Source organism: Aythya fuligula, chromosome 4 (assembly GCF_009819795.1).
Source record: "Aythya fuligula isolate bAytFul2 chromosome 4, bAytFul2.pri, whole genome shotgun sequence".
In the NCBI taxonomy this organism is placed as follows: Eukaryota; Metazoa; Chordata; class Aves; order Anseriformes; family Anatidae; genus Aythya; species Aythya fuligula.
Genome location: NC_045562.1, coordinates 45,029,935 through 45,051,820, shown reverse-complemented (window position 1 = coordinate 45,051,820; position 21,886 = coordinate 45,029,935). Strand labels below are relative to the sequence as shown.

The following is a 21,886-nucleotide window of genomic DNA, read 5'->3' as shown; positions in this document are numbered from 1 at the left end:
TGTCTTGACTCAGTCCATACAAGCTTAAGGCCAGCACATTTTATCAACACCCTGTTTGTGCCATCTGCACAACGCACACCCAAACACACGCATCTAGCAGGAACACGCAGAAAGCTTGGCCGTGAAGCTGCCCCTTCGCCTCTCTTCAGCAGAGCTGGGGCAGAGGTGGTGACCACAGCAGCTCTGAGAGCAGTGCGTGGCCCTGGCTGGGACAGCCCGTTTCGGTAGCACACGTTCCCAGCACGTGGAGGAGGTGGCAGCAGCTCGGCCAGCTGATAGGCAGGAGTGTTAAACACAGGCTTCGTGGGAATTCAGCTGTGCCCCTTCCTCGTGCGTTCCAACAACGCATCGAGAAAGAGGCACGCCATGCTCTTTTAAGATAATATTGTCACAGACAGTGCCATGCCCACAGTTGTTTCAAAAAGCAGCTAAACTTGAAGGCTCACCCTGAAGTCTGAGACTGACCAAAGCAAGGACTTGGCAAACATTGCACAAACAAGTTGAAACAAAAGGCTGAAAACACAAAACAGAGAAGCATAGACAACTACCCCAGGTATATCATGTGTGTGAAAGCTTCCTTCCCTAACCCCAGTTGCTGTTCCTGTGCCTGTGAAAGCCAGGAGCTGCACAACCAACAGCCTGGAGCCCTCTCTCCAAACGAAGCACACTTTAAGCAGCTGCTACACGGCATCAGCTCCACAAACCGAGGAGGCAGCGGGCAGGATGCTGCCGAAATCCAGGAGCTCATCTCCTTGGCAGCACCACAACAGGGCCACGGCACACCACGGAGCACCAACCCTCTGGGAAATAAACCTGAGGCCCCGAGATCTCACCTGGCAGGAGCGCACGCTGGCAGCGGAGTCCGCGAGGGCAGGGGCACCGCGGGCACGACAGCCCCGGGGCTGCCGCTATCGGCTGGCTGGCGGCCGTCCCCACTGTGACTCCATCGCCTGGGAATGGCAACCACCTCGCCCCTGGGGCTGCGGGCACAGACCCCACGGGACCAGCTTCCTTGGCGTGGGGCTGAGCCGTGCCAACCACCACGGGGACAAAGGGAGGTCGGTGCTGCTGCCCGAGAGAGGCCGCGCAGGGAGAGCCGACCCGCGCCAGGCACCGCGCTCAGTCTGCCAGGAGCCCCCACGGGCTGCTCCGATCGAACCCCCTCAGTCCCAGGCAGGGGATTTTTCTCTTGCGAGTCGATAAAGTTAGCAGGGAGGGAGGAAGGGGTTGTAGTACTTGGTCACAGGCTACTCACCCCGACACTGAAATGGCTGTGTTTTTTTTTTTTGTTTTGTTTTTAAAGCAGAATGCCTTCACTTCAGAAACTTTTTCACTCCTGCCATTTGCTAACTCGCCCAAGATACTGTAAAACCCCAGAAAAGGCTAGGAAAAAAAAAAAAAAACTGGAGAGGGTTTTAAAAGCTGACGGTCAGGACAGGAATTTACGGAATGAAATCTTTAAAGGCAAGAGCAGATAGAGCCAGCCAGCTAACGCTTTCCTGCCCTGTCTCTGACCAGCGGATCCACTTCCCGGGCACACCAAGGGTTACAGGATTTTACCTGCTCTCGATGAGGGCTTCTCCACATCGGCTGGGTCTCCTCGGTGTAGCTAACAGGCTGCCGCGTCTCCTGTCGGCTCCAGCAATCACAATGTCACAGCTCCCCGGGCCTTACAATCAAGTGGTTTGTTGTAAGAGAACTAAAAATAGTGCTGAATTTTTCACTGAAGCACTTGCTTGAGTGAGCATAGTGCCAGTCAGCCCATGCGTTAGGGAGCTGCATGCAGACCTTTAGTATTAAATACAGCCCAGATTTTCCTGGAAATATGGCTGCTGACTTTTTTAAACAGAGTTCTCTCTCTCTCTCCCGCCCCCCCCCCTTTTTTCTTTTTCTTTGAAGGACAGCAAAAAATAAATCCCTCTTTCTGACCACTCAGAGACAAAATGAGTGGAGTTGTTTTAAGAATGTCCTCAGGGAAAGAGTGAGTCACTTAAGCTGCTTTTATGATAAAGATCCCTGGAGGAAGTCTATCTCCTTAGTAAGTAGTCTCCAAGTTGTTCAGGGATCTGTCTGCCCTGCTGGAAAACAACGTTTCACATTGTTGGGTTTTACAGTTTTGTGTTTGTTTTTCTAATAGTCTTAACACCCGCTTCCACCACAGAGTTAACAGCGGCACGGGAACTGGAGCAGGATTTGGTACCAGCTAACACACCAGGAGGGTGGCAGCAGAAGGGGCTGTTCTGCAGGGCTGTCGGTGTGTGACCCACGGGGACACTGCACATGAAAGCACACAGCCCAGGCTGCAAAGTGCAGGACAGAAATCCGAGGTAATTATTTTGCCAAGATTCTCATTGCTGTGGCTTGAGAACAATCACCGAAGATGAAGGCTGCAAAAACACCGTTTGAGACACCAACACCAGTGCTGCCAACATCCAAGCTGGGATCCCAGGAGCATATTTAGATGCAAAACTCCCCATCAGCGTACACCAGGCTTGCACACTTTTACACTGCTGGACGCAGGCAGACGTAGCAAAGAAGCTGAGAAGTGAGAAGATGCAGGCAGCTGCTGGCAACAATTGTTTGTGGCATTATAAAAGGCTGGTAAAGCTAAAATCCATCTCCTGGTGGTTGCTTTGGTCGTGAGGCAGACACCAGAGTTCACCTGGCAGCACGCAGGGACGTCCAAACCATGTTGAGGGTTGGGGCTGATCGCTGCCCAGCTGATGTTACTCCATAAAAGCATCAAGGATTCCCCTCTCTATCATAACGCACACCGCCGAGAAGGTGACATCTATATCTTTACTCTGAGACTTCCTCAAGCACCATAAATTTGCAAGAAAAATTATTTCTTCACTTCCATAGAGAAACTGCCACTGGCAGAGACGCTTTCCATAAGCAGCTGTCCCGAGCTGTATTTGTAAGTTTACATTTCTGTACATACACACACAGCTGCGAGAGAAAGATGCATGTATTTCAAACCAGTATTTTAGGACAGATTCAAACACTAGGAAGTCGGAGAGTTTCTGGGAATACCAGAGGAGAAATGCTGTTTGCAATATCCTTAGTTTGATCGGTTTTCATATGAAGAAGCTGAAACAGAGGAGATCAACAGTATATGGTCTGTTTGGCCGTTAATGTAAATTGTCTCTGCGTTTTTCTTTCTTCCCTCACATGCTTTCGAGCACTTTTATTTTTGTTGCAAGGAGAGGAGAGCTGCAATCTTTCCTCCCTTGTGGGAGGACTGGCAAATTCCTCCTACTCTTTTTCACTGCTGACAAAACACGCCGTAGACCTCTGCATCTACTTAGCAGCAGAGGCAGCCACAAACACAGCAGCGTCTTCGTTCCTGCTTCACTCTCCAGCTATTGTTTATACAGAGAAAGAGCATTAACAGAGCACACGTCTCTCGCTAATTTAGCCTCGCTCTGCCATCTGCTACTTCCCCATAAGCTGACCCTAATGAGAAAATACTTTAAAACACACTTGAGGCCCAGCTGCACCCAGTCAAGCCACCAGAGGAGGGGAACATTCCCCTCCCAGTACGTCATCCCCCAATGCTGCATCCCTGCCCCTACCCGTGCCAGGGGAATGCTCCCTCCTGTCCGGATGGACGTCGCCCCGGGCCGCAGCCCCTTGCAGCCATGCCGAGCAAGGATCCAGCTCGATACCACCTTCCGCAGTGCTCCACGGTCCTCCCCACCCACCTGGGGTACAAAAGGGAGAGCTCTGAGCTTTGCAGACCAGCAGCCAGCTTTCTGCAGCTGCTCTGGTGGGAGGACACCACGGGCAGAGTGACACGAGCACCCGGCAGGCAGCTCCTGCCCGAGCAGCCAGGCGTTGGCTCGCACTGCACAGGGAAAGAGTGGAAACACAGGAGTGTCTTTGCCAAGATTTGGAGAAGTTCAGTCCTGAGCTGGCAACGAGATCACTGCCGCTGCTGCCCTGCAGACGGCTGCACCGCATCACAGCGAGGATCAGCGATCTGCCGCTGGAAGGGCTGCTGCTGAGACCCTCCAGAGACATCCACCTGATGTCTCTGAGACCCTCCTGAACATCCACCTAAACCCCCAGAGCACTGCCACCCCCCTTGGTGCAGGGGCAGGACAAGGATGGAGATGTGCTGGGGCCCAGCAGAAACATCCACTGCCCGGGAAGGCACTGCTGTTTTCTTAACTGCTAACAAAGCAGCAAGTGGTCACAGACCGTGAGCTTTTCTTCACTCAGATATACTGTGCATCACAGACCTGGAGGCAAACCAGGGCACGTTTCCAGCACACACCTCTGCTGTTATCCTGTAACACACTGGAGGGCCACGCTTTGCGTATGAATGACCCAGCTGAGGCAAAGGGCAAGAGCTGGGCACAGGTGAAGGAACATCTTGGCTTCAAAAGGGGCCCCTGAAGAGCATGGGGTGTTCTGTCACCAGCCTATTTCATGTACGCTCTTCACTCATCATAAAGCAGGAGCAGCTCTGTGATGCCCTGCTGCCCCTCGGCCAGCCCTTGTCTTTCATTTGACATGCGCTGGGAGCATGACTTTGGGAGGGTAACAGCACCAAAAAATGAAGATTAATCACCCATGAAAGGTGCAGAGCACAGCACAGAGCACAGTTCCATATTATTACCTGATCACACCAACTGGTTAGGCACTTCTGCTCCGCCTCTTAGGTCCAGGGCCTGCTACTTAAAATATTTGCTTCAAGTTTCCAACATCCCTATGAAAAGACCCTTCCTTATTACTGCAGAGACCATAACTGAGCACTCTGGGATTATTTGTAATGCTTCACGTGACCTCAGAAAGCGATTTTTTTTCATTGTGCATGTTTCAGTGGGATTTAAGGCAGGAATGTTCTCAGAGGTGCCAGCAGGGCTACACCCATTTGTAAAGACAGTAACACCCAGAGACGCGAATCCTAAGGATCATACACCACTGTAAATTTGGCTGTCCGGTGGATCCCTTGTGCTTTATGTCATGCGTTTAATAATACGAGCACAAACACATCAAAGAACAAGTATGAAGGAGGACAGCTAAGCCATGTGGGTATTCATAGAAGAATGCTGAGGAGGAATCCTAAAAATACAGAGCACTCCCCAACTGCTTTGTGAATTTCATGTGACAAGAACACGTCGGGTCCTCTGTTCAAAGCGTCCAGACAACACGGGGATGTCCCGATTTGGATCTGCCCTCTACATGATCCACAAGTCTCTCGTTGTCAGTAAAGTGTAATCTCTATTGGAAGTAAAGCTGGCAACTTGGCCCTTAAAATTGCTAAAAGAAATGCGCTAGGATGACAGGCATTACAAGGAGTTCCTATGAGAAACCCAACTGGTTTTCTGATTACTCCACAGGATGCAACTGGGCTACACGCGTTTTGGGGGTAGGTGAAAAGTCAGTCACAGGCAGGACTAGAACAGCAAACTAAAGGACATACCAAAAGGGAGAGGAGATTGCAATCACAGAAAATGGGAATTGGGCACAGAAATGATTTCCTGTGAGATACAGATGCAGCATCTGGTTTTACATATCGTAACACAGGAATAAATCTTCCCAAGCTCTTTCCTTCCAACTGCACCACGGGCCAAATCCAATTCAGCTGATACGTAAGAAATGAGCCTTCCTCTGCAGGTGCGCATGTTTGGGGGTTTTGTATTCGCAACCCAGGGGGATGCCCAAATAGCTCGTCTGACATACCAACATCTTCTCATGGAAGCTTCGGTCAGCTGTACCACATGAAGGGCTCTCAGCTGCACAACTGTTTAACTTGCCCAATTACATTTTTGGCTGCCCTCCTGCCCTTCAGCTTAGACAAACTCTCTCCAGGAGCTAGGTCACAAGGAGGAATTGCCAAAATATGCTACTTCTCAAAGAGCTTATTCCTAGGGGAAACAGGAAGCATGAGAAATGTTATAGCAGGTCTGGAAGAATATTTTTTTTCTGCTGAAATCTGTTACGACATCTTTTCTTTCTTCCCCTTGTATCTGTTACTTTGAACTGCACAGGTTTATAAACACGTATCAGTACGCCAATGGCCCTTCAGACATGAACTCATTTTCAGTTTTGATGCTGAGAAAGTATGGTGTTTGTGTAATGCGCTTGTCCTCCTGGCATAAGCAAACACCAGCTGTTATTTACTTGGTTTTTAAAAAAAGTAAACACAAAATTATTAATTAAATAGGGAATTCAGAAAGCTTAGATGTGGATTCAAAATGTATTACGCAGTCACACTAGCTTGAAGTCAGGGAGAGCACAGGAAACCTGACGGATCCTCCAGCGCATTCCCAAAAGCAGCAGCTTGATGCTTTACGTACGTGTGCCATGAGTACCTTGTTCGACAGAGTATGGACTTTGGTACGTTAGGTGATTAATCAGAATAGACCATTATAAGCTGAGAAGAGCCCAAATGCTTGTTCTGCCTGAGGCTCCCTCCACACCACACTGAAACATTGGTGACAGCAGCACCAAGGTTTCAAATCCAGAGAGGAGACAAGGAAATAAGCAGAAGTTCTGAAGAAAGATGTGGTTTTGAGGTTTGATCATGACAAATCAACCCTCTAGGTGAGCCAGAAAAAGCCCTAATCTTGCTCTCTCGAACGGGAAACATAACTCCTCAAATTCTCTGCTGTTAGGGAGCAGCAAAAGCACAGGTTGCTGTTTCCTGCAAGGTTTGTTTCCCAGCAAGTTCTCCTCCAACAGCCCAGTGAGATGTGCCCATGGGGCAGTACAGCTCCTCTATAGGACCCAACAGTGCAACCCCAGTTATGAATCAGGAGTTACAAACACTGAAATCACCTTGAAATGAACAAGTCATTCTTTTGTACTTCAAACAACACCTTGTTCCTTCACTTGTCTTCTAATTTTTGTGTACGTTGAAGCTTTCTTCTCAAACTAGGAAGTCTGGAAGGCCACAGCTCTGGTGAGTTGGGACAGGCGTCTTGCTCCTGCCAGGGAAGCATCCCGAAACAGGACTGCCATCAGGAGCAGCTCTGGCAGCCAGGTCATTGCAAGAGGCAAGGGCAGGGCACACGTGGAGGAGGACTGCATCTTGCTCTGGACAGAAGGAGTTACAGGAGAAGAGGCATATTGGGCCTCTGCTCTCTTAAAACTTCTGGGTGGGTCTTGTGCTACCTGCCAGCCCACAACACCATTGCTGTTGGGCAATCCCAACTTGGAGGGTGATAATCACTGCTCTGCTGAGACAGTGGAAACATGTTTCTTCCAAAGTGCTTTGCCGGCAGGACCTTTCAAGGTCCTCGAGAAAGCAGTGACTTACAGCTAACGTATAAAATATTAACATCTGCGTTAGATCGCACATCTGGACCCTGGTAGTCGCGATGGATTACAGCACTGGTCCCAGAGGAGACCTGCCCTATGCTGTGTAACTTTGTCAGGAGGCCAGCCACGGCTGCTTTCTCACCATTGTGTGGCATGACACGTTTTTTTATATGCCAGGGCTTCCAGGAGAGCACAGCAGCAACAGGTCAAGAACTGGCTGTGCACCGCCATCTCCCAGCTCACAGACAGCAACCCGCCAGCTAGGACTAGAAGGGTGCTCCAGAAGCGTGGACCCAAGCAGGCTGGAAGGCCAAGTTAAATGTCTGTACTTCGCGCTGATCCAACTTTGAGAAAGGGCCAGGGGAAAAATACGGTGAGAAGGCAGAAATCTCACCTTCGGACACAAAAGTGCTTTTGTTTAGTTTGTAAGCAGATGCAGAAGAGTAGTAGTAAATACTCACTTATTTTCCATTTACTTTGGAGCTAAGTCCTAAAACAATAAGGGTCAACTGAGCATTAACTACTCTCTTCAGGGGACCAGATGAAGAGAACAGACATTCCTGTAGCTAATGCCAATAAAATATCTTTGCGAAAGGAGTTGCATAAACATAAACAGATTATTCCTCTAGGCTACAATAAGCGGATAAATATTTTTCTCTCCTTTCCACAGATAGCAAAACAAATGTACCGAGGCAGCAGCGAAACACCTAGGAGACCAGGGAAGGGCAGCTGCAGAACAGCAGCGTAACGCCCAAATTCCCCAGCCTCTGCTCACTCCAGTGCTGCTCCGGAGGTGCCCCCACCAAACAAGCCCTGTCCCACAGCAAAGGCAGGGGACGGCTGTTACCTCGTGCCTAATGTGGTTTGCACTGAGAAGCCCGAGTTTACAGCCTCAAAGAGCATCCTTCCTACCTGCACGGCCATTTCGGCAGCTGCTTGCTCCTCAGCAGCCCCTACTTCTTTGGTCAGTCCTGCGTGGGGAGAAAAAGCTGTGAGCATCCTCCCAAGGGTGAGACTGAAACATGTTTGGGGCGCAGCCCTGTCAGAAAACATCCAGGCTCGTTGCTAGCATGCAGCCAAGAATGTATTTTGCACACAACGGAGGTTTGGGGAGAGCCTTATGGCCCTAGTGGTGTTTAGGGGTGCTGTGCCTCGCTGACCTGTGCAGCAGGTTGGCTGCAATCCTCTTGCACCTGGATGGGGATGCAAGGTGCTGCTTTGCTCCCTCCTTGAGGAGAACAAACCTTGACTTTTTATTCTGTCATCACCCACGAATAAATGCAATAGATGTCCTAGTTCAGCACAGTCTTAAACCGTTTGGATAACCTCTTCCTCTGTGACCCTCAGGAGCACATTTTTCCAAGGAGATACGGCACAACTCTGCCTCCCTTTCACCCTGAAACGAGCAATCCTTACTGACTGCCAAGAAGCTGAGGCACCTTGAAGGCCTGTGTAAATCTGTGTCTGTTACAAGCATGACAGGAACTTGGAGGAACTCAGTGAACTCAAAGCCAGCTCTGTGTTAATGATGCAGAGCAGCACCATTTTCCCTGCCTGACACAGACAAGCATACACGGACACACGCAACCCACAGGGACAAGCACCCACAACATCTTGGCTCAAGTATTCTGTACTTACCCATGCCTTATATGCCAGCGCGCAGGACTTATGACAGGTTAAGAACATTTGGAAGCAGCCAGCGCCACTTCCCGACAGGAGGTCACCAGGACCTTGCAGACCAGTGTGGCTGCACAGTGAGGGGCAGCCTTCAGACAGCTCTGCGCTGCTGCACGATGCATGGGGTCAGTTATGTCCTGCAAAAACACTGAAAGAATTTCAGCTGGAGCACAAGGACTTCATAAGCACAAAAGAGTTTCACTCTATTATTGCTACAAATGCAACATTTTCCAAACTGCAGAAGTGCCCTCGCATTGAGAAGCACTTCCCTTATTTCATGTATCCTTCTCTGTCCCCTTCCCTGGATTTATAGATACACCTGGCAATGCACGACTTCATTTGGTGCTCACATGGCTTCCTTTCTCGTGCCCATCCATACAAAATGCACACACAGGCATGGCTTTCCAGCCAGACCCACGGCACCTACAAACAATCCAGTGCCCTTCTATGCGCTTCAACAACCTATAGCCAGGCATAACTAGGATTTATAAACACCAGCGTTAGTCGACACCCTCCCATTACACAAACTGGAAGATCTGCACACACATTCCTGCAGCACAGCAAGTACTGAACACCCTAGACAACAGCGGCACAAGCTGCGGGCATTTGCCAGGGCAGCCTGCAACAAGGTTGCTGCTGCTTCGACAAGAGGTGGTCCAGCTGGAAAAGACAACCCAGTTCCTCACCCCTGGATTCTGAAGAAACTGGACACCCAAAAAGTAAAGTAAAAGTTACTGGTTTTACCCACTGCCATTTTCAAGTGAGAGAGACTGAAGCTGCTTCCCTGCACTCCAGCCAGACTGCTAGACTGTTATCCGTGGCCTCCTACGGAGCCGCTCAGACTTCTCAGACACTTTGTGAATTCCTGACAAGAGTTTCCTTCAGGTTCCTGCGACATTTGACACACCAGCCTGTTGTATCAGCTCTTAGTATCAGCTCATGTATTAAAGCCGAAAGAAAACCACCTCACTCAGAGAGGAGAGCACTGGCAAACTGCTAAGTAGTTACCTGAGCTTAAAAGGCTGGCTCAGAACCCGTACTTTTTGAAGCTTTTAATTCATTTTTGAATGAAGTGTGCATTTATTTTACAGAGAAAGGTGACAGACCGGGCTCCCTGGGATTTCAGACAACTGTAAACAGCACTAGCGTAGCAGCACCATGTCCCAAAGGGCTTTGTCTGTTCACCAGGCACTTTGTCACTGTACACGGGGGAGCCCAGCTCGAGCACTGCCCCAGACGCAACACACCTGCTGCTTCAGCAGAAACACTGCCACATGGAAAAGTTGGCTCAGCACGTTTCAAAAACTTAAATCAAATGAATTTGGGATTAAAATTATCAATAGATTTCCCTCATGGCCTCCCTGGGAATTGAACCTGTCTACACAATTAAAGCGCGTAAAGATTTTCTCTGAACCTGTAAAAGCCCCTTATTTACAGCCACATCTCACCACACTAAACACCTTGCTCTGATCTATTACAAGTTGATGAGATGACAAATACTAAAGCATAAGCTGAATATACTCCACGCGTTATGAATTTACAACACAGCAAGACCTTACTTATCAATTTCCATCCGAATTAAGGGCAATCTCCTGAGCTGCTGAATTCGTACGAACCCAGTGACACATTGCTCGCAGGGAATTCATCTCTCAGCAACGTGGGCTTTGTTTTGCTGCTTATTAATCTCAGTGTCACTGTTGTTCGGGACCATGCGAATCCCTCACCAATGCGGCTGTGCGAGCATCGGGGCGTCTTCCTGAGACTCACTGGGGCATTGCTCACGTAGACCCCAATCCAGGAAGCTGCGGAGAGAATTGCAAATCTAACCCGCCCAGATGGCGCAATCTTATCAAAGTTTTGCATGTCAATCTGCTCGGTTAATTAAAACCCTCTCCTCTCCGCAGTTAATGGCAGGTCTGTGCAGCAGAAATGGCACCAGAACAGATGTTAGTAAATTTGTCAAAGCTGCAGGATGATTGCTCTGACTTCGCTGTCTTTTGAAGGACTACTCTATTTACATTCCCACTGACCTCCCATGTCAAATCTGGTAAATATTACCTCTCCTCTGGCTGCTCTACAAGACAGCCTAAGCCAAGTTTGTTGGTGAAAGTCGTCTGCTTTGAGAAAACACCACATGATTACAGGCAGCCTTTTCTAAGATTTCAGGAGAAAAACCTTCGATGATGAAAAGCATGCCTTATTTTTAAATAGGCCTTTGTCTACATCGCCTTTCATCTTATCTTTTCAGGATTCCCATGAAAAAACACAGTTGCGATTCAGGAAAAGAAAAGAAGCTGGAGACCGCCTCGGCTCAGCCACAGCCCACACCGCGGTGGCATCAAGAGCACAGAGGGCAAAACGAAGGCTGTGGGTAGGCAGGAGTCCCCCGCGTACCCCAGAACAGTTACACTACAAAAGCTGTCTCCTTACCACAAAGGCAACTAGTTGGTAGCAACATTTAAGGGTCTGACACATCCGTTCAAAGCAAAAGTGACCCAGGTGCCATGAGGCAGACAGCCTGGGCAAGGCAGGGTGAGCACATTTTCTTGGTTTTGTGACTCTGTGGAAAAGCCCTTGTAACGTGAGACGCTCCAAGACACTGACTATGCATCGAGAAAGTGGTGTTAACACAGATGTTACCTGCCTCCCATCCCAAGGGCTCAGAGTGCTTTTCCAACTCGGTTGCTATCACTTGAGTTGATCGGCATGCAAATTAAAGCAATTAGGCAGCAAGTGGCTCACTTGATTCCACGTGAATATTAAAAGAGCCAAAGGAGCTGAAAAACCTGGGTCCATGGTAAGTTGAAATGCATGTTGTCAGAGTTGTGCTTTACAGAACTGGGAAAAGTGCAGAAGGAAGAGAAAAAAAAAAATAAAAAAACTGAAAGGATCTGCATCTTTTAACATTCTTGATCATGCAAAAACCATTTGGAAAATTACCACACTTCCTTCTCCTCTCACGCCCACCTTTCAGCATCCCATCGCCCCTACTTAGCCAGCAGCCAAGCACACACCTACCCAGACCTGCAGGACTAGCACCTTGCTGTCCGCTTGCTCCTCTGCCACCCTGGAGGCCCTAAACCCACAGCAGCGTTTTCTGCTGAAAGCAGAAATACACCAAGGGCCGACAGAAAGAAAAGCAACGTGAAATGGGTTCTCCAGCAAATCAGGGACTGGTGAGTATCCAAGCAAAACGTCACCAGTAGTTATGCCTTCCTTATCCATCACTTAATTCCCTGCTAGTTTATGACCAAATTCAACTGCACGTGGTTCTTAGGGAAAGCAAGTACCTTATTGCAGAAAAATACGAGGTAGTGTTGAGATGCCTACATCTCCCTAAGACAGCCAGTAAATTATTTCTTCACTTTAAAATATTATTGAACACAACTGAATACTTCTTAGAAAATGAAAGCCCTGCACAATCATTTATTACTCACCTAATTGCTATTAGTAGGGGTGTATTTTTTTTTTTATTTTTTTTATTTTTTTTTTTTTTTTTTGCTAATTGGCACCTCATTCAATCACTTTAACCTCTGCAACCACTGGGAAAAAGATCTCCCAGAGCAGTTCTAGAAAGCACGAGTTGATCTTATTTATTTTAAAAGAAAAGCAAGAGGGGACAGAGTAACCTCCCTGGGATGTCTTGTTCCACTTCAGAGGAAGAACAAACATCCCCACGCTGCTGTTCTTCTCTCAAAGAGTACAGGTCAGCTTTCCCCAACTGTTCCTTTTTCACACACATGCAAGACATCTACAGAACCCTGCTTTTTTATTTTTATTTTTCCTGTGTAGATTTCTATTTGCAACGATGAAGAAATTATCATCTAAATCAGCAGCTATCGTGTTATTAAAATCAACCTTTTGGCAAAATCTCCTTTTAATACACTTTCATATCCAGTTTGCTATTTAAAACTTCTCTTTACTTACATTTGCTTCTCTTCAAATTTAGGCAATGAAGCTTAGTGAAGGCAATGTGCCCACCCATACCATGAGGTCAGCACAGTTAGGTTATGCTCGCCGGTCATGAGAATTTCCTAACTGTAAACTTGTCCACTTTTTGAAATGAGCAGTGGAAAATATTTTGACTCAGGCTCACCTTGGAAGAAAAAGGCATGCTTCTAATGCAAGCACAAGACAGCCTGTCTTTGTGTTGATGCTCTCCTTATAAACAAAACAGTAAACTCTTCAGAAAAAGATTATTTCTTGCAGATGGGAGAGCAGACTGCTACAAAAAAAAAAAAAAAAAAAAAAAAAAAAAAATTTAAAAAGAATTAAAAAACACGCAAGGCAAGGTAGAAGATGGAAAACAGTTAAGGAAGTAACCTCAAATCACTTAGGATTTATAAAGATGTAGGATTCATTACTTTCACAGATGCCGTTTTTGATGGCTTTAATTCTGAGATTCAGCAATTTTACTGGAAAGAATTCATAGCAAGCCGTGGGAACTGCTGGATTTACAGCAATTAACCATAGGCATGGGAAAAGATGTTATGCTCTGCGGCGACGGGGAGTTCAAGGTATTGTGCTAATCCAAGGCTTGCTAGGATTATGCTCAAAACAAACACTTTTGACTGAGCCTTTAGCAATGGAAGATACAGAAGAAACGAAGTCAGCTTTTTTCCCCTCTTTGGAGAGGTGGGCAACTCTGGAGATCAGAGTTGTTTTTTTTTTTAAAAAAAAAGACATGTGTTAACTGCCCCTCATCACCTATAAATGTACATATTTATTTTTTTTAATTTCAAGCAATGTAAACTTCTGATTTTCATAGGGCATCTTTTGTAACAACACCTCTTAAGCATCTCCTGAAATCCGAACATTAGCTCTTAATGGATTGAAGCAAAACCAGTAGCAGCTGCTGCTCACCCCACCTACTGCCATTTCGCCCCACAGCTTAACCGCAGCTTACAGCATTCCTTACAGCAATATAAAACACTTTTCTTCTCACATCATCCCTTTAATTCCACCTCCATTTTTTCAATTAAGTGAACGAAGATCAAAGCTAAACGTGTGACTAAGCGTGGACCTGCTGGCTGTCTCACGTCCCAGATGCGATGCTCAGATTAGATCTGCTGCCTGAGAGCCCAGTGAACTTGAGGTGCCTGCTAACGAGCTGGTGTGCCTCTGCTGCCTTCCAAAACACCCTGCCAGGGTAAGTACAGCAGCAGGGCATAAAGGATGATAACTTTTTTCTTTTTTTTTTTTTTAAATCAGCTGGCACGGGGAGCAACACCGAGCCCCGCAGAGAGCACACAGGCGGGTTTCAGCCCATGCTGCCATACCCATGTGGCTGCTGCTGCTCAGGCTGCCTTCTTTCATCCAGCTGCTGAAAACCACTGTGACTCCTCTGATGAATCAGTCCTGGAGCTAGAATTATGGAGAACTAGACCAAAACATCAGCAAGCAGACATTCTGCTACAGTGGCTCTGCTCTACTGAGCAGGCCAACATAGGGAGCCAAAAGCAGTCGGCTGAGGCCTCCCAAGAAGTTGAAGGACCAAAAGGGGATGGCTCTGATCTCCCCCGTGTACACGCAGTAACCTCTCCTGATGTGCAGACATCTGATGAGCTGAAATGACAACAGTCTGCCTGCTCTGCAGCTGGTATTTGCAACTCAGGGTAAACGAACCAGCGCTGAACCAAAAACGCGAATAAGGGTAACAGCAAAAACATCACACAGAAACATAGGAAGAAAAATCAAATTAAGTGTAGCTGCAATTTTCAAATCAGTAGGTCATGATGGGTAGGAAATTAGATTAATGTGTGCTTGTGCAAAGGTTAAGGAGTGGGACTTCTCTTCCCACACTTGAAGGGGAAGAACAAGAAAATGAAAAGATTTTCCCAGGTCAAGGGTTGTTTACAGCTATTAGGATTAAAGGTCGAGGGCTTATGGGAAAAATGCGTCCCTAAGTGGATGACTTCCCCTTTTTTGGGACAGTTTTATATGGGCAGCCATGGCTTCATATATGACACATCAAGAGCAGAGGCAGCTCTGGGAACAGCAACAGACATGCCACATCAGACAGCACGCTACTGCCTCTGGGCTGGGCCCTGCGTTCAGCATCTTCAGCAAAATACAAAGTTTATCCCGTGTATGTGCAAAACATACTCAGCTTTTTGGTGACTTGCTTTCAGTCCCACAATCCATCACAAGTGCAGGCTGACATGCTTTGCAGCTAGGTCGTTCTGTGCAGAGATTGCCCAGCTCCTCGCACACACCAGGGCTGGCAGCCAGCTGCCAGGCAGGGCAGGCGAGATCCTCTTTCCCTGGGAGTGAAACGTGACTGACTCTGTGAGCATAACTATTACCAGCTCCACCTCCTGGACATCTGCAAGGCATTATGCTGCTTCAGAACAGCCTTTTACACTCATGTCCTAATTAAAATGGGATTTTTAGATGCATATACAGACAGAGCACAGCGTACCATATGAACTCCCTCCATCTCAGAGCGCCTGCAGGAAGCCTGCACAAGCCGGGCCCCGCAGAGCGATGGCTGCGGCAGTTACACCCTGGAACAATTCGTCCACCACGAGCAGACAGTGCTCGGGAACCTCTGCGACCTCAGATGAAGTTTCCAAAATACCATGACCAAAACAAGAAGCACTAGAGGTCACGAGGGAAATGCCTCTTCCGAACATATTGAATACCGAAGACTCGCTGTTCCCTGGGATTCCTCGTCATCAAAACTCCTGCTGCCCTGCTGGTGCTATTAGTAAGCCGTAACATTTCATCTGGTTCTTGTAGTCAAGGGACCAAAATATCCCCTTCTTTTCCCCAAAACACAATCAGGCAGAGGAACAGTCGTTCTGCATTGCACAGTCCCTCCTCCCAACCAGCATTTCTCACAGGGGGCACAGGGAGGGCACTGGCGGTGGTGTTCCCAGGCAGCGGTGTTACTGGACATTCATCATGTTATCACCCCAAAAATGGTTTTCCTCTCAGGCCCACGGCCAATTGGGGCATCTGGGCACAAAACCTGTACAAAGCACGCATGCCTGCAGCTTTTGCTGATGCACGCCTTGCTGCAGGGAGGCATCCTGATGTTTGTCTTCAGTCATTGTGGGACTCCAAAGGATCCTGCCGTGGGTGATCAGGTACCCACTAACCCCAGCATAAAAACTCAGCTGGAACTCAATGACTTGCTTCCAACAAAAATGTGCTCCTGGTGTGGAATTTCAGGTAAAAAGGCAGGTTCACCTGTGTTTCCCAGCAGTCAGATAACCAAAGGTAAACGTATACAGTTTGCAGCACCACTAACGTTCGCGTTTGGTGCTTTTAACTTCCATTTGACTGTCTTCACATTTGCCCAGGGATGAATGGAAAGGTCCTTGTGGCCCTGGGAACAAGCTCTTCTTACACAAACATATTTTTCCATCTCATTAAAATGAGAAATGCATTCCTCAAAAAAAAAAAAAAAAAAAAAAAGCCTTCTTAATTCTTCATAAAAGTTGACTGCATACTGTGATGTTGACTTGGTACATGTTCTCCAGAAGCTCATGGAAAAAATGTTCAACTAATTTCTGTGTCAAACCACAATAAGTCAGTCTGACAGAAGCCAGAATTTGGAGAGCACTTACACAGCCTTGGCAGAAATCACCAAAAAAAAAATATTCCTAGATGCTGTACACAGTAAGTTACTTCACCGTGCAAAGGCAGACCCCAAAAAGGTGGAGTTCACCCTGGGGGAGAATTGGAAAGCTATCTGTGGGTGGGGAAAACATCTGCTAATCGTCAATATCAGCACGGGGAATTATGCTTAGTGCTCACTAGAACTGTTAAAGGGTGCCCAAACCAGACATGTTTTAGCATATATCTCACCTCATAAGAAAATGTAGGATGCAAACTACAAACAGGACTAAAGCACCAAGAAAGAGCAGGTGTAGAGGAAGACGAGGGCCTGAGTAGAGGGAAGGCAGCAGCAGTAGGAAGGAGGAGGAGTGCTGTGAGGCATGCGGTCATCCAAACAGAACACACCAAACAGAACACAGGGCATGTGATAATGCTCGCCCATTGCTCAGCATACTTCCAGCACACCACTGTCCCCTCCAAGACCTATTTTCCTCCTGTTCAGTACAAAATGCAAACATCCCCCACTAATGAATATTTGCCTTTACTCGCTCACACTTTGCTGGCTCTACAGGCCCAGTGTTAAAGCTCACCCTGCATCAGATTTTGCTCAGAGAAACAGAAAACATTTCACTTGGGGTGCTCAGGAAATTAATCTGGGGCAGACACATGAAGACAGGGTGCCCACAGAAGTACCATCATGCAGCCCAACCAAGCACCGCGAGCACCGCTCACAGCACCCATACCAAGGGTGCAGGCAGCACCTTGCCTTCTTCTGCTTCTTCAGTATGGAGCGAGTGCTCGTGCTGGTTCTGGGACCTTTTTAGGGAACAAGCTCATTGAATTGCCTCTCTTAATGCCGCCAGTTACAAGCCAGGCATAATAACCATGCCGCACACCCAGAAAAATATTAACAGTTTCCAGAATTAATGCCGATGAACCAGACAGTCGGTGCTGCTTCCACGCGGCCCCCACACCGCTCACAAACGACAGCGGTGGGACATGACAGTGCTGAGCACTGGAGTCTCCAGGCCATCAGGCAGCCCCAGAGTCTCAGGCAGCGTGCTCCTGGGCTGCATGTAGCAAGAGCTGGAGCAGCACTGACAGCTGTGCTGTGTTCAGTTGTGTGGAAGGCAAGTACTAGGACGAAAGAAAAGCCACTGTTGGGAAAGACAGCCTTGTTGCCACCACTCCAGACATGCAAGTAGGCAAAAAGGAGATGAACAGGGAATAAAAATAGGACCCATTTAAGACAGAAGCAATGCCCAGCATTTAGGGACTATACCAAGGGTTGTGATCACCTCTCTTGGAGATGCACGCTCCGGGACAGAGCAAACGCCAGCTCCCAGCCAGCATCTCACACAGGTCCCACACCCTGCACACGTTTGTGCACGAGCTCAGACACCTGCACACCTGCCTGGGCCCCCCAGCAACTGGGGATGTGCTGCTGTCTGCAGGAGGACAGGATTGCAACAGCCAAGGAAAACAAACTGCCTTCTGGTGAGAACAAACTGGGTGTAAAGCTTCCCCGGGCAGCTGCAAGCCCATGGGTGCATGGCTCCTTGCCGTCCCTTGCCAAAGTCTTTGACCGTGCGTCAATCAGCATTTCCCCATCCAAATTTTTCACAAACAACAGATGGACACTATTTTTCTTCAGTATTCATCCAGGAAAACCAGACCAGTACCTCTTGGGTTTCCAGGGGCAGTCCCAATGCAGCAGAGGACAGGGAGACGAACAGTTCGCAATTCCTGTCCTCTGCTGAGAACAACGGCGGAGCAAGGGTATCAGGAACAATGAGAATACTTACAAAAGTCCTGTGTCTCTCACAAAGAAATGCAGTACATCATTCTTTTTCTAATTATTACTCTAAAACACATGCATTACTGAAATATTTAATTTTGACTTTCCAGCTTGGCATCTTCGCTAAAAACCGTACTAAAAGCAACCCATCAATCCCAGTGAAGGCTTCGGCAACACTGAGCAGACTGGACTAGCTAGTTATAGTAAGTAGCCAAGCCTAATATTTTATCATCTCCTACATTCCCATGCATGTTTTGATGTCTGTGGAAAGGCACACAAACTCCTGTCTTCATACGCTACAGTAAATATAAACCTCTAACACATAAGTGGGAAGAAATAATCCTATCGACGTAGACGGGCAATTTTATCTCACTGCAGCTCCGAAGTTCAAGCTTATGAATAACCAACTGCCATCTCTTCAGGTGGTAAATGCACAGCTGATACATCAGACCCTTTCTCATAGCTCAAAAAAAGCAGCCACCTCTCTGAACAGGGACCAAGAGGATGCTGGCTTTACATGCCTTGCCCAGCTTCCTGACTTCTCAGCTTCCCTGCTCAGAACAAGTTCGGCTAATCCAAGTAGCAGAGCCGCAACAACACTGTCTCTCCCGTACTGAGGATCTTTATGGGATTCATTTCAGTCACTGATGATTCAAGAATGAAAGAAAATTGTATTTTTCACGTGTGTTACATTTTTGGAAGGAGAAAGGAAATCACTTTGCACAGGCAGTTTTATGGATAATTCAGTCTCCCATCTTGGCTTGTTCTCTTGACTTGGAGTTCTCAAGTGAGCTACAAATTGCATTACCTCCCAGGTTTTAGGTCCCAGTGCTCCACTTACAAGAGTGGGCTTTTTCTGGCTTCCACAGGTTCCTAGCTGCTTCTGGGAAGAAGCATCGGTTCCGTGCTGACCCTCCTCACGCAGATTTCCTGTTGGATTTATTAACTCTTTGTTAATTGTCGCTACTTCTCCTCCCAGGGTCCACACAAGTAGGGGCTTCTGCAGGAGCAAGCAGCAGATCGTTTGGTCCAAGGGCAGCCACCCTAAGCTGTGATAACAGCCTAAATGTTAGGTCTGAGGGCATACACTCACCCTACCTTCCCCAAGCAATTCATGGAGGTAGGCAACACTTCTTTCAATTCAGTTTTGGAGGGTTCCCATGTTCCATACTCTAAACCTTTACAGAAATCCAGCCGCGAGGCACACACCTTATCTCTCTCATGCTGCTTGACTTTAAAGCTTTCACTACGTAAAACTGAGGTATGCCAGTCACAAACACAGGGGTTTGACTGCACTGGGAAAGTGCTATCTGCAGATGTGGCAGTTGTGCGTGCAAATATCCCACAAATCCAACTGGGCTCACAGTCATTACGCATTAAAACATTGAAGGAATTAACTTTCCAGCTAGCAACACGAGTTGAATTCCACTGTTATTTGCTTCCCGAGTTAATGTAAAACCTTCCAACAGCCTCCAAGAATTTCAGCTTTGGGGAAATGCAAGTGGCCGTTTGCCACCACAGCTTGCAAATGTGGACTTCCCCTCTCAGAAATCAGAATATCTTTCTGCAAATCGAAATGTCCTTAGGAACATCTCCTATGCTAGAGCACCACTACTTTCACTTGTCAAGAGACACTGGTCTCAGAAGGACCGAGCAATCACCCCAATCACAATTATACCGTGGTGAATGTATGGGAGGGGGAGGGTTTTTAGCTGCTGTCATGTTTTGGAGGGACAGCTGTGTAACAATTACCTAGAAGGCTGAGCCATTTTGTGCAGTGCAGGGTGAAGACCTGCCTGCTTGCATGCAGGTGGAGGCTCCCTCTGGGACACAGCTTCTCTGTGGCTGCTGCACCGTTCAGTTCTGTGTTGGTGGCCACAAAGACAATAGCTCAGCTGGAGCTTTGCCTGCCTGTTGTTTCAGAAACAAATAGCTCTACATAAATTCACAGTGAAATAATCCAGTGAAGCATCGGCTAGGTTTCTTTCCTCCTACCTGCTTCCACCAGAGCGCAGGGCAGCAGCAGCATGATGCCCAAGCCAGGAGCAGCCATTCCCACAGCTCGTCCCACAACCCAAAACTGCACCCAGAACTTTGACAGCGGCCATGGCACACAGGTACACGCTTTCTGCTTCTCGGTGGGGAAAAATAAAAGCACTTTCCATCTGTTTAGGAAACCAGAGGGCTTCCTAACAACTTTCTGGGTGCTAGCCCCTTTCACATTTTGGTGTACGCGTGGTACTCCAGCAGGGAAGCCCAAGACACAAGCAGTAGCTGCTTGGCACTAAATTTCAGCGACAGCATGGAAGCGATTTCAATGAGTTTCACTTATGATCACACGCACTCAGAAGATGCCCTCTTCAGCCATCCCCTCCAGAAACAGCTTCTGAAGACAACCAGGGCCTGAAGTGTGCTGTCACCCCCCAGTGCAGCACCACGCCACCCAGACACTACAAAAACCCCCAAATCTCCCCCGCTCTTCACACCACAGAGCGGCTGCAGCGTCCTGAACCTGAGGCAGACTAATTTTGCTGCCTGCCATTCTCACCTTTGCCTACAGGCTCCCAGTTGCCTCATCGGTAACAAAGTGAATCTGATCACTGCCATCGGTCATCGAGCAGATAGGTTATGTTATCTAGGGCGGACTGGCAGCAGTTCATTTGAGCACCATTTGAAGTCATTAAGTCACGACCACTAAATCATCTTGGAAAAAAAATAAAAGACTCAAGTCTGAGCAGAAAGTGTTTGTACATGAACGCCCTTTTTCTTCTGCTTCCTGACGTGAAGGGAACAGTAAGTTCATCTTCGGCCGAGCCTCACGGGACACACTGATGGGATTTCGCAGAGCGCAGAGCTCCAGCGCGCTGGCTGCTTACAGGACCCAAACAGCACTGTTTTTATACTGCCCCACTGAAACATTCCAGCTGCTCACATACCGCAGGGAAAACCTGTGATCTCTGTAATTTCTTAAAAATAATCCCAAAACCAGACCAGCATCATGTTTTCAGGTGCAGGCAACGAGGGAAGCTACATTAACTTTAAGGTGGAATTTCAATAAATGACAAACGCTTTACTAAGGTCCAACTTCACGAGTTTCCTTATCTTAAAATGAGACGATTTCTATCTAATCCAAAGCCTGTGCTTTAAAGAAAAAATACATTCCTTTTTACAGGATAAAAATCTTGCACTCTATGCAGAACTGTGAAGCATTAGGTATGTCACAGACAGGCAGGAGAGCTTCCTCCAGAGGATTTCTGCGTAGAAGGTAAGGGCAGCTTTGGAAGAGCTCTTACAGTGCAGGGGGTGTCTGATGTTTCCAAAGGCTGTCACACTGTAGATGGTTTTTATTGGTAAGACGCAGCAATTCTGGCCTCACAAAGGAGAAAGTTTTCTTTTAACCACGTCCACATGTATATCACCATGCAACGCCGAGTACACATGCTTGCATTTGTGCGCACACATGCCTCTACGCAGCAAAAACATGCTCTGTAGATGTTTTCATTATTAAATGGCTTATCGCTGAAACAGGATCTGATCTTTGCAAGTACTCTAAGTCAATTAAAGAGGATCAAT

At 47.7% G+C, this 21,886-nt stretch overlaps 1 protein-coding gene across 3 annotated transcripts in view; it reads right to left on the bottom strand.

The window, feature by feature from the left end:
- The window catches only part of ARHGAP24 (Rho GTPase activating protein 24), a 164,542-nt gene that overhangs the window by 78,810 nt on the left and 63,846 nt on the right, over nucleotides 1-21,886 (bottom strand). The window contains exon 1 of one of the 3 annotated variants that reach the window (XM_032185976.1): nucleotides 1,561-1,844. The exons of the other annotated variants lie outside the window; for them this stretch is intronic. The gene's annotated coding sequence lies outside the window, so the exon portion shown is untranslated. Of the gene's footprint in view, nucleotides 1-1,560; nucleotides 1,845-21,886 lie in introns of those variants that run through there. 3 annotated transcript variants of the gene reach the window in all.